Below are 11558 nucleotides of genomic sequence, written 5' to 3'. Positions count from 1 at the left end.
GGAATTGAGGGGAACGATGGAAAACCCCTTGTCAGAGAGAAAATTGGGTGACCCGAGTGCTGGATGCTTTTAGGAAAGAGGTCTGAACATTTCTTGAACCATGGAGGGGGGTGACTTTTTTATTCTTGACTGTAATAGGTAGAAAACGAGGAGGCTATAATTTAGGTTGCAAGGAAAAAGGAGTTTATTAAAGCTAACAAGCAAAAGCGGCTAGCCGGGCGACCGGGGAGACCCTTGCTCCACCACAGTCCGCAAAATGGAGAACCGAAACAGTAACTGTTATACCCTCGGTAGACACCACCCCCCTAAGTCATGTCAATAGTCCATTGGCTGTGCTTTAACGAGCTGCTCCCTGCTTGGTTCCTCTTTCGTGGGCAGATCTGTGGTTGGTGTCTCTAATTGTGAGCGTCGTCGTTGCTGAGGGGTTTCCACCAACGATATCAGAGTCATTAATCTCTATGGGACTGTGGTTCTGGAGCTTTCCATAGAGTGATGTCATCTAGTCACAGGGCTCCTCGTGGCTTGCCTTTACAATAGTCCTGTAACAAACAGCTTCAAAACACTAATTAAACAACTCTAAAAACACTGAATAGTACTCTGCGTTGTGTTCTGTAGTAATTAGACTTGTGGTTAAAGGTTTCACAATCACCTTATTTGTAACTTTTAACAATATAACAATTTAACTAACTTATCTCTTGAACAGCAAATTTCTTTAGTTTACTTATCACAATTCCCCCCTCCTAATTTCCTCATAAATTTACTGGTCAAGTCTAATTGCTGCTTCTCTAGATGCTTCTAAAAGAGAAGCTTGGTCTTCATCAGAAGACCTTCTACTCATATCTTCATACTGTTGTCTCATGGTCAATAATTGCACTTTATCAATCCTATTTTTAGCAAAAGCAACAATTTTGTTAAGAATACAGGGTCCGAAAATTAGGGAAGCAAACAGCACTACCAACGGTCCTGCCAGGGTTGAGATCAGGGCTGTCAGCCATGGGAACTGATTATGCCAATTTTCTAGCCAACTTTGAGTGATCTCTTTTTCCCTCTTTCTTTGTAAAATTCCCTCACGTAATTTAGACATTGAATCTTTGATAACTCCTGAATGATTGGCATAAAAACAACACTCTTCACCCAATGCTACACATAATCCTCCCTGTTGTAAGAACAGCAAATCCAATCCTCTCCTGTTTTGTAAAACCACTTCTGAAAGGGAATTTAGAGAGGTCTCTAAAAAGGATATAGATTTCTCTATCCGGTCCAAATCTTCATCTACAGCTGTTCTTAATGCGGTTAGTCCGTGACTATGTTGGACCAAAGAAGCAACTCCAGTTCCCGTAGCTCCCAATCCTAATATCATTGCTATCGTCACACTCACCAGCTCTCGCTTTTGTAGTGTATGTTTACTCACTTCCCAAGATTCGAAAACAGATTCTTCAGAACGATATAATATGCGAGGTAGCACTGTTATTTGAATACAAAACTCATTATTTCGCTTAAAGGCAGAGACGGACACACATGGAACCAGACCTGTTTTTGAACAAATCCACCACCCGCCTTGGTGTGGTATGACCCATTTATTGTTTCCCTCTTCTACTTTATTTACTTCAATACCACATAAATCTCTACTGCTTGGTGAAACATTCCCAATACATGCCCCTTGTCCGCTGATTTGCGACATGGAAAGACCTATTTCCTTTTCTCCCCATCTACACTGATTTGGGTTATCCTCAGTGCTAAAATTAAAGGTGAGGTTCAACCCTACTCCCTCATAAAAGGGAGGTCTCACATTGTAGCACAACCAACAGGACTCTGTCACCTCAGGATCTATATAATTAATTGCTTTATAAGATGACTCTACCATATTTAGCATTGATTTAATCCCACCATATGATACCTCGTCCTCTTTTACTGGCTTGGTGGGGAGAATTTGGGTACTCTTCAAGTCTTGTGGAACTGGTCTGATGAGAATTTTATTCTCTCTCTCCCTTTCTTTCTTTTGATTGTTTCCTTTGGGCTCTTTTATTTCCAAATTGGGTCCTAGGAACTGAGAATATGTGGTTAGTGGTTGTTTTCTTATAGTAACATATTCACCCGGGTCTGCTGACAATCGGTCTAGCCTTACTCCCCATGTCCGGCCAGTCAACCATCCCTTATCTTCATGGTTGAGAATCTGGACCTGTAAATATTCACAGTTAGATGGTTCATTGGGGAGGACAAGTCCTCCAAGAGCAGGTGGTTTACAATGTGGGGGTCCCCACTGCACTCGTAAATACCTATCCGGTTTTTCCGGCCTCCAAGCAGTAGCTATGGTTTCACAGCCCCAATACCCACAATGATAATGTCCTGGGTAATTACAAAAAGACTTTCCTGGGTTAGAGGTCGGGCACCAATATGTAGCTCCTTTGTTAACTGTCACTGAGGGCTTTCTTCCTCCCTGTCCACATTCCTGAGGTATAGTGGCCATAAGTAGATCACAAACAGTTACATTAAACTTAGGACTTATAGTAGTTATCATTTTTCTTACAACTTTAGAATCTTTTGACCGGATTATGGTCCATTCGAATGGTTGGTGGGCATGTCCCAGAAAGCTTATAGAAATTATTACTCCAATGATTATTGCCAATTCTTGCTCCAATTTGTTTTTGAGTCCCATCCCTGTATTATCAGTGATCCTTATTTCCCACACTCTTACCTCTCTGCCTTCCTTCGTCTGTTCCTGTGCAGGGAACAACGAGGTTCTAGCTCTTCTTAGCAGCAGAGGTATTCTTCAGGGAATACTGATTAATTTGCTCTATTGTCTGTCACTGATTCAGGTTGGGACTCTTCTATATTGAGTTTTTGAATATTGTCAAGTAGTCCCAATAAGTCAATATATCTCCTCCGACTTGGTTTCTCCAATTTCCACGAGAATCTAGCACGGCACAGTTCTATTAGTGCCCTATTCCAATTATATTCATACACTTCCCAAGTTTCTGGGACTAACCATTCCCAACCACAAAATGCCTTTATTATTTCAGCTTTAGCTAATTGTTCACTTATAGACTCAGTAGAACTTGTTCTGCATTTCATACAACAAGGTTGCCCTCTTAACGAAATACAGCGCCACTGTTTACCGCATTTCTTACACTTACACACCACCCAGCTGTAATGGGTAGATCCGGGATGTTTTATGCAAGGTATTCCATGTGGATCGCGTCCGCCTGGTACATCTGTTTCCACCTCGCAACAAAAAGGCAAAACTGTTTGAGTTCCAACTACTCTATATAGTCCTGAACCTCCAGTCTGCTCAGGGATTCCTTCTAAGTTCCATGAAACATAATACGACCTCCTTAGAGTCTGTCCTTGTGGTATCTGGAAAAAAGAATACAGGCTGGGCCTTACTCTCTCTTCTTCAAAGTTCATTTTCAGGCCGTACTCTCTTTATTTTCAACCGTAAGTTTCCAGGATTTGAAGTCACTCTCCACTCCGAATTTTCTATCGGTCCTTTCACTCGTGAGGCATGAGTCCACCCTCGTTCAGCTGTCCTTACTGAGGTATCTGTAGTGAGAAGAACGACAAATGGCCCCTCCCACTGTGGAGTTAGTGAAGTTTCTTTCCAGGTTTTAATTAGCACCTGATCACCAGGTTGGATTCTATGGATAGCTAAGTCTAGAGGAGGTCTTTGAGTTACCAACCCTTTCTTTTTCAATTCTTGTCTCCTCCTCATTAATTCAATAATATATTCTCTTAAACGTATGTCTTCAACTTTAGGGTGATCTACTGGGGTCCCAAATTCATAAGGCATACCGTATAGCATCTCAAATGGCGAAATACCTGTATCTGTACGAGGTTGGGTTCTAATGTAGAGTAATGCCAGGGGAAGACATTTTACCCAATTCATCTTAGTTTCTAACATCAATTTAGTTAAATGTTTCTTAATTTCCCCATTCATTCGTTCTACTTTTCCCGAACTTTGAGGGTGCCAAGGGGTATGATATTCCCACCTGATGCCTAGCAGCTCAGTTACTTCTTTAATTACTTTGGAAGTGAAGTGAGTCCCCCTATCCGAATCTATAGTAGTGACAACACCATACCTAGGTACAATTTCTTCCAATAGGACTTTAGATACTACTTTAGCTGTACACCGAGTAGTAGGAAAAGCTTCCACAAAGTGCGTTAGATGGTCTACCAACACCAACAAATACTGATGCCTACCCACTCTTGGTAATTCAGTAAAATCAACTTGAATACTTTCAAATGGTCTTTTAGCTAATTCTCTTCCTCCTTTAACTTTATCTCTTAAATACCCTCTATTCACTCTTTTACAAGTCAGACATCCTTCCAAGGTTTTCTTAGCTATATCATATACTCCGACACATACATACTTATTCTCAAAATGATCTACTAAAGCCTGGGTACTCCAATGAGTCTGTTTATGCAGTCTATCCATAATTTGACGGGCAAGGCCTTTAGGAATTATTTCTCTCCCGTCTGGTAACAACCACTTTCCCTGTTCTTCTCGTGCCCCCACTTGCAACAATTTTTCTTTTTCTTGATTGCTAAAAGACTTAGGGGTCTGTTCACTTCCTAGCTCCTGTTCACTCACTACCAACAGAGCTGCTTTCTTTGCTTCAGCGTCAGCTAAATTGTTTCCTCTGGCTGATACTCTCAACCCCTTCTGATGACTTCTCACATGCACCACAGCAATCTGCTTCGGGCCTCTCAGAGCTCTCAACACCTCTCGAATTAGATTTTCATGAACTAGCCCTTTTCCTTTTGCATTTGCTAGTCCCCTTTCTTCCCATATCTTTCCAAAGGTATGTACTACTTCAAAAGCATATTTTGAATCTGTGAATATAGTTCCTACCTTCCCTTTTAACAGTTGAAGAGACCTTAACAGAGCATAGAGCTCACATACTTGAGCTGACCAAGTACTACACAAAGATCCGGATTCTTTCACTTGAAAGGTAACTCCATCTACTATGGCATAGCCTGATTTCCTTTTTCCATCTACTACTCTGGATGAACCATCAATGTAAAACTTTTCTCCTGTATCCAACTCCTCTTCTTCTAAATCTTCCCTAATTTTTGTCCGAAGACTTATGACTTGGATGCAATCATGTACTATATTTCCTTGGGGTTCCCCATACAGAAATTGAGCTGGATTCTGTAAATGAGTTACTTCTAGCTCCAGCTTAGGAGTATTCAACAAGATACTCTCATACTTCAACAGCCTGCTATCAGACAACCATTTTTCTGCTCTTTGTTTCAGTACCCCTCTGATATCGTGAGGAGTATATACTTTTAGATCTCCCCCAAAAGTGATTTTGACAGCCTCTTCCACCAAAAGCGCAGTAGCTACTATAGCTTGTAAACAAGTGGGCCAACCCCTGCTGACTGGATCCAGGATTTTTGAATAATATCCTACAGGCTTCTTATGTTCTGCCCATTTCTGAGTTAATACACCATAAGTTGATCCATTTTCTACATTTACAAACAGATAAAAAGGTTTTCTGGTGTCTGGAAGGCTAAGCACTGGAGAATTTATCAAATCCTCTTTCAATGCTTCTAACTTACTCTCATCGTCATCATTCCACTTCACTAGTTTCTCCTTGGCCAGCTTTTCATATAGAAACTTTACTTTGTTGCTATAGTTCTCTATCCATTGCCTACAGTATCCCAAAAGTCCTAGTATCTGCCTGACTTGCCTTTTGCTCTTAGGTGCAGGTAGGGACAGTATTCCTTCTACCCTTTCAGGGTCTAACCCTTTACATCCTTTACTCAGCCAATGTCCCAGGTACTTTACTCTCTCTTCAGTAAACTGCAGCTTGGGTTTAGACACCTTTAGGCCCTTACTGCCCAAAAAATTCAGGAGCCTAATGCTTTCATCTCTTACAGATTCAACATCTTTCCCTGCTATCAGCAGATCATCGACATATTGCACTAACACTGTACCCTCTCTAGGTTTGAAGGACTCTAGCAACTGTTCCAGAGCCTGCCCAAACAAATTTGGCGACTCTGTAAATCCCTGGGGTAAAACTGTCCATCTCAACTGCTGTTTCCTATGTGTATCAGGGTCCTCCCATTCGAATGCAAAATAATTCCTGCTCTCCTCCTTAAGAGGGCACGTCCAAAAGGCATCTTTCAAATCTATTACGCTATACCATTGGTGCTCTGGGGATACTTGGCTCAATAAAGTGTATGGATTAGCAACCACAGGGAATCTTGTCACCGTCCGTTTGTTTACTTCCCTTAAGTCTTGCACCAATCGATAAGTCCCATCCGGCTTTTTCACCGGCAAAATGGGCGTGTTATGAGGAGACATACAAGATTCCAATAGTCCTTTTGCCAGCAGTCTCTCTATGATAGGCTTAAGGCCTACTTTTCCTTCACTAGGAATTGGATACTGTTTTACTCTAATTGGTTTATCCGGATCTTTTATAGATATTTCAAATGGTTCAATACCTAATTTCCCTACAGTGTCAGGAGTATACCACACCTCTGGGCTAATTTTGGTTTCATCTTCTGCCGTAAGGGCATAGATTTTTACTTTCAATTGTTGCTTTGAGACCTCTAAATTAACTCCTAACTCCACCATCAAATCTCTTCCCAATAAATTATATTCTGCCTCTGGGACTAACAGAAAGGTTCCCAAGGCAAACTTATTAGAAGCTTCTATTTCAACATCTTTAATCATAGGTACCTTAAAAGGTTCCCCTTTTGCTCCAATTACTTGGACTTTTTCGGATGATATTACACATCCTTGAGGTAGTTGTTGCACTGTTGATCTTTCTGCTCCAGAGTCCACAAGGAACTCCATAATTTGTTGCTGAGGACCCACTTTCAATTTTATCAAGGGCTCTGTGTTCTTTGGGGTCCCCAGCAGATAGAGCCCCTGACCCCTCTAATCTTCTAAAAAGATCTGCTCATCTCTCTGCTTTTTTCTGCAGTTTCTCTGAATATGTCCTCTCTGGCCGCAATAATGACACTCAACTTCTCTGAAACTTATTCTCCTACTTCTGCTGGGTTGTGTCTTGTCATCAAGCCTAAAGGACTCTTTTCTCTCCTTTTCTCTGTTATTGTTTTGCTCTCCTCTAATTGCTGCTACCAAAACCCTTGTCTGTTTCCTCTGCATATCCTCCTTCTTTCTTTGCCTTTCTTCTTCTCGTATCTCATCTCTCCTAACATACACCTCCTGAGCTTCTCTCAACAACAAATCCAAACCTTTAGTTTGCCAATCTCTATTCTTTTCTAACTTCTTCCTAATATCCTCCCAAGATCCTTGGACAAACCTGAGCTTAAGTACTGCTTGTCCCATAACATCATCTTCAGGGTCCATCCCTGAATACAACTGAAAACTCTTTCTCAATCTCTCCAACCAATCTGTGGGGGACTCATCCTTCCTTTGATATTCCTTAAATGCTCTGTCTATATTTTGTCCTCTCGGGACAGACTCCCGTATTCCCTGAACAATCATACTCCTTAGATCATCCATTAGAGCCCTATCTTCAGGTCTCTGATTATTCCAATTAGGCCTTTCAAGGGGCCACTTAGTCTCAGCAGCTGGACCTTGCTGATGCCTCCTATCCCAATTCCTCATGCCAGCTGTTCTAATCATTCCCCTTTCTTCCACTGTAAATAAAATGCCTAATATAGCTTGCATTTCATCCCAAGTATAGGTGTTAGGCCCTAAGAATTGATCAAACCTTTCGGAGACTCCTATGGGGTCCTCTAAAAGATTCCCCATTTCCTTCTTAAAAGTTCGGACTTCTCCGGAGCTAAGGGGCACCGATACAAATCCTATACCTCCCTGCCTCCCGGGTAACGCTGTCTCTCGCAGGGGATATAACTGCGACTGTAGAGGGGGGTGTTCAGTTTTTGTGTGAGTCCTTGCCAAGTCAATGGTTAAAAATGACTCGCTAGCCCTATCGGCTGATAGGGGTGTGGAGGGGGATAACAAGATGGAGGACTTCCGCCCTTGTGCGGATAAAATGGCGGATTCCCGCCCTGGTACAGATAAAATGGCGGATTCCCGCCCTGGCACAGATAAAATGGTGGATTCCCGCCCTGGCACAGATAAAATGGCGGATTCCCGCCCTTCTGTTGGTGAGATAAAAATTTCCCGCCCTTGTGTATGTGAAATGGCGGTCTCCCGCCCTTGTTCGGGTAAAATGGCGGGCTCTAACACCGTTGGAGCACTAGGTTTCATTTTACTATCCTCACTATATGGAGGAATATAAGGTGGAGGTGAACTCCACAATTCAGAATTCTTATTATGATCCACACACTTCCCTTTTTCTTTTAGTGGAAACAACCGAGCAGGTGTACTCGCTCCCAGCCAGATAACAGCATATTGGCTCTCTTCCAGACAATAAGGTCTTTTATCATTAACATAGTAATTCAAGATTTCACAAATCAAACCTTCTAAAGTACCATAGATAGGCCAGTATACACCATCTCCTATCTACCTACCTCCCCACACTTCAATGCAATAATAAATCATCTTGTTCTTCGACTTTCCGAGAGTATGTGGATTGTTACTCCAATCTCTCAACACTATTCCTAGTGGGCTATTAGATGGAATGCCCTGCAACCTAGCCTCAAAGTCACATCTCTCAAATCTTCTCTCATCCAGGGAGTCTATTCTAGTTTCACTCTCAATATCACTCCCCTTCTCGGTAGGTATATCCCTAGCACGATTCCTTACACTCTGGGAGCTGCAGCTGCCTAGTGCAAACTGTCTACTCTCTCGAGGGCACTTCTTCGCCACATAGATTCTGCTCCTTAGTCCTTTTCCTCCTCGGGAACCACCAGACCTCAGGAGCTGCGCCTCATCAGAGGACTTACTGGGCTACCCTACCTTACAGCCACCCATGGGTGGGGAAGCCTTGCTCTTCCCCAAACCCATCTTCTGGAGTGCCTTCTCACACACACACAATCACTCAAATCACAAACGCTTCCCTCTGGTCGTGGTCTGCTCCCTCGCGGGCTACAGAAACCGCACTACTGAGAGGTCCGCACTTGCTTCGTCCTCAGTGGACGTCTCAAACAGGCACACTCCAGGGCCCCCTCCCAACCACCAGGGGGTTCGCTATACTCACCTCTCCGTGGATGAGTCTTCGCTCGTTCCGGCAGTGCTCAGAGCACTGGAGCGGCCCTTCCCCAACCAGACAACTCACAGTCACCTCGCCTGTAACCGGCTGCTGCCCTCAAACAGAGCTCACCATCAGTTCCTAGCTACCCTTGAGCTAGGTGTTCTCTGGATTCGCATGCGAAAATTACGGAGACCTGCAGAAACCCAACTTTCTTTTGCTTGTTTGCCTCAATAAACTGATCGGTATGGAGAGGCTGAATGACAGAATCTCCTGGGGCCGTCCAAAAATGGGACGGGGGCGCCCTCCCCAAGAGTGTTTCGATCACTCAGGGGGTCTCCATCCGAGTCACGGCACCAATTGTAATAGGTAGAAAACGAGGAGGCTATAATTTAGGTTGCAAGGAAAAAGGAGTTTATTAAAGCTAACAAGCAAAAGCGGCTAGCCGGGCGACCGGGGAGACCCTTGCTCCACCACAGTCCGCAAAATGGAGAACCGAAACAGTAACTGTTATACCCTCGGTAGACACCACCCCCCTAAGTCATGTCAATAGTCCATTGGCTGTGCTTTAACGAGCTGCTCCCTGCTTGGTTCCTCTTTCGTGGGCAGATCTGTGGTTGGTGTCTCTAATTGTGAGCGTCGTCGTTGCTGAGGGGTTTCCACCAACGATATCAGAGTCATTAATCTCTATGGGACTGTGGTTCTGGAGCTTTCCATAGAGTGATGTCATCTAGTCACAGGGCTCCTCGTGGCTTGCCTTTACAATAGTCCTGTAACAAACAGCTTCAAAACACTAATTAAACAACTCTAAAAACACTGAATAGTACTCTGCGTTGTGTTCTGTAGTAATTAGACTTGTGGTTAAAAGTTTCACAATCACCTTATTTGTAACTTTTAACAATATAACAATTTAACTAACTTATCTCTTGAACAGCAAATTTCTTTAGTTTACTTATCACATTGACCTTTCCAGTTCTCCATTTGGGGGCAGGATGTCCTCTGGGCCAATGTTTTGTTCCCTTTGCAGTGAGTGCAGCCTCAGAGGGCTGAGCCCTCTCTGGCTGGGCTTGGCCTCTCCTGCAGAGACTCAGGCCTGGCTGGGCTGCCCCAGGCAGACGCTGCAGGAAGAAGAGCTCAGGCCGCCTGGGTCTGGTGTCCCTGGGGCTCAGCCTGTGCCCCATTGCTGGGCAGGGGCTGAGCCCCACCTCTGCCTGGGGGCCTTGGCCAAAGGGCTGCCAAGGAAGAGGCCCAGGAGCCTTGGGGCCTGCCCAGCTTTCCTCCTCCCTGGGGGCTCTCAGTCCTCCCCTGACACCGTGTGGGCCCAAGGCCTTGCTGGCTTGGGGCTCACGGCCCGCCGGCACCATCCCAGCGGCCTGACCCCCCTCCTTCCCCTCTCTCCAGCCTCTCCTGCCTTTTCTGGCAAGGGGCCATCCAAGGCAAACCCCGGTTCTCAGCAATGGCACCTGTGGCACGGCTGCAAGGCTCCAGTGGGCCAGGCAAGAGCAGGAGCACCGAGAGCCTGAGGAGCCAGGAGATGCCCTGGCTGGGCATGGTGCTGCTGCGGGACGAGCTGACACCTCTGCACAGTCTCTGCCCATCCCTGCCAGCCGACTTCTGCCCAGGCTCTGGGCACGGGGACGCAGCACTGACACTTTTCAGCCCCCGCGCTGTTCCACAGAGGCTGTGATGTCACAAGGCCCTTGCCTGGCAGCCAGGAGATGGGCAAGGCAAGGCAAGGACGGAGCCTCTGAGCCACCAGCACGCTGTCCCCAAAGGCTGGGGTGGCACAGAAGCCCAGAGTCCCTGAGCTTGGCAGAGACTTGGGAGATCAACCGGCGTCCAGCCTACGCCCCATCCCCAGCACGTCAAGCAGAGCACGGCACTCAGTGCCATGGCCAGTCTTTGCTTAAACACCTCCAGGGACGCTGACTCCACCACCTCCCTGGGCAGCCCAAAAAGCTCTGAGGCATCACACCTCTTCTTTTACAGTTCTATCACAACTTTTTATAAGTCAATCATATTATATTATAGAGCTCCATTTCTATGTTGGTTATGTACACCTTTTATATATCTTTATATACCTTTTATATACCTTTATATACTTTTTATATACCTTTATATACCTTTTATAAACCTTTTAATGCCTTAATAAAATCCCAGGGATCTTATTTGGAACTCCCTGCATCCAAGGACTGAGAGGATCTCCCTGAATAACACTTTCAGTGGGCACTGGAATCCTCAGGGTCCTGGAACCTCTGGAGCATCAACAGCTTTGTCCCTCCACAGGGGTCCCAATTTGTTTCTAATTGTTCAAGAATACAAAATAAACCAAATACCAGTTTCCAAATCCAAATCAACTTATAAGTCCAGAAATCACAAGTTAATATCCAAAATACCAGAAATGATTTCTTCAAGATTCTTTCTTTGCAACCTGATTTACCCATAATACAAAATAAATCAAATACCTGTTTCCAAAACCAAATA

At 44.5% G+C, this 11558-nt stretch overlaps 1 long non-coding RNA gene across 1 annotated transcript; it reads right to left on the bottom strand.

Moving 5' to 3' along the window:
• Positions 1-590: 590 nt before the first annotated feature.
• LOC127462964 (uncharacterized) lies at positions 591-11329 on the bottom strand. Its single transcript, XR_007900613.1, has 3 exons — positions 11198-11329; positions 9955-11166; positions 591-649 (listed from the first exon to the last, which is right to left on the bottom strand). It is a non-coding gene; the product is annotated as an uncharacterized LOC127462964 (long non-coding RNA).
• Between the last annotated feature and the right edge of the window lie 229 nt (positions 11330-11558).

The sequence above is a fragment of the Manacus candei genome, unplaced genomic scaffold (genome assembly GCF_025592945.1).
Source record: "Manacus candei isolate 608988 ecotype Guabito, Panama unplaced genomic scaffold, ASM2559294v1 h1tg000147l, whole genome shotgun sequence".
NCBI classification, from domain to species: Eukaryota; Metazoa; Chordata; class Aves; order Passeriformes; family Pipridae; genus Manacus; species Manacus candei.
This window is presented reverse-complemented; position numbering and strand designations above follow the sequence as displayed.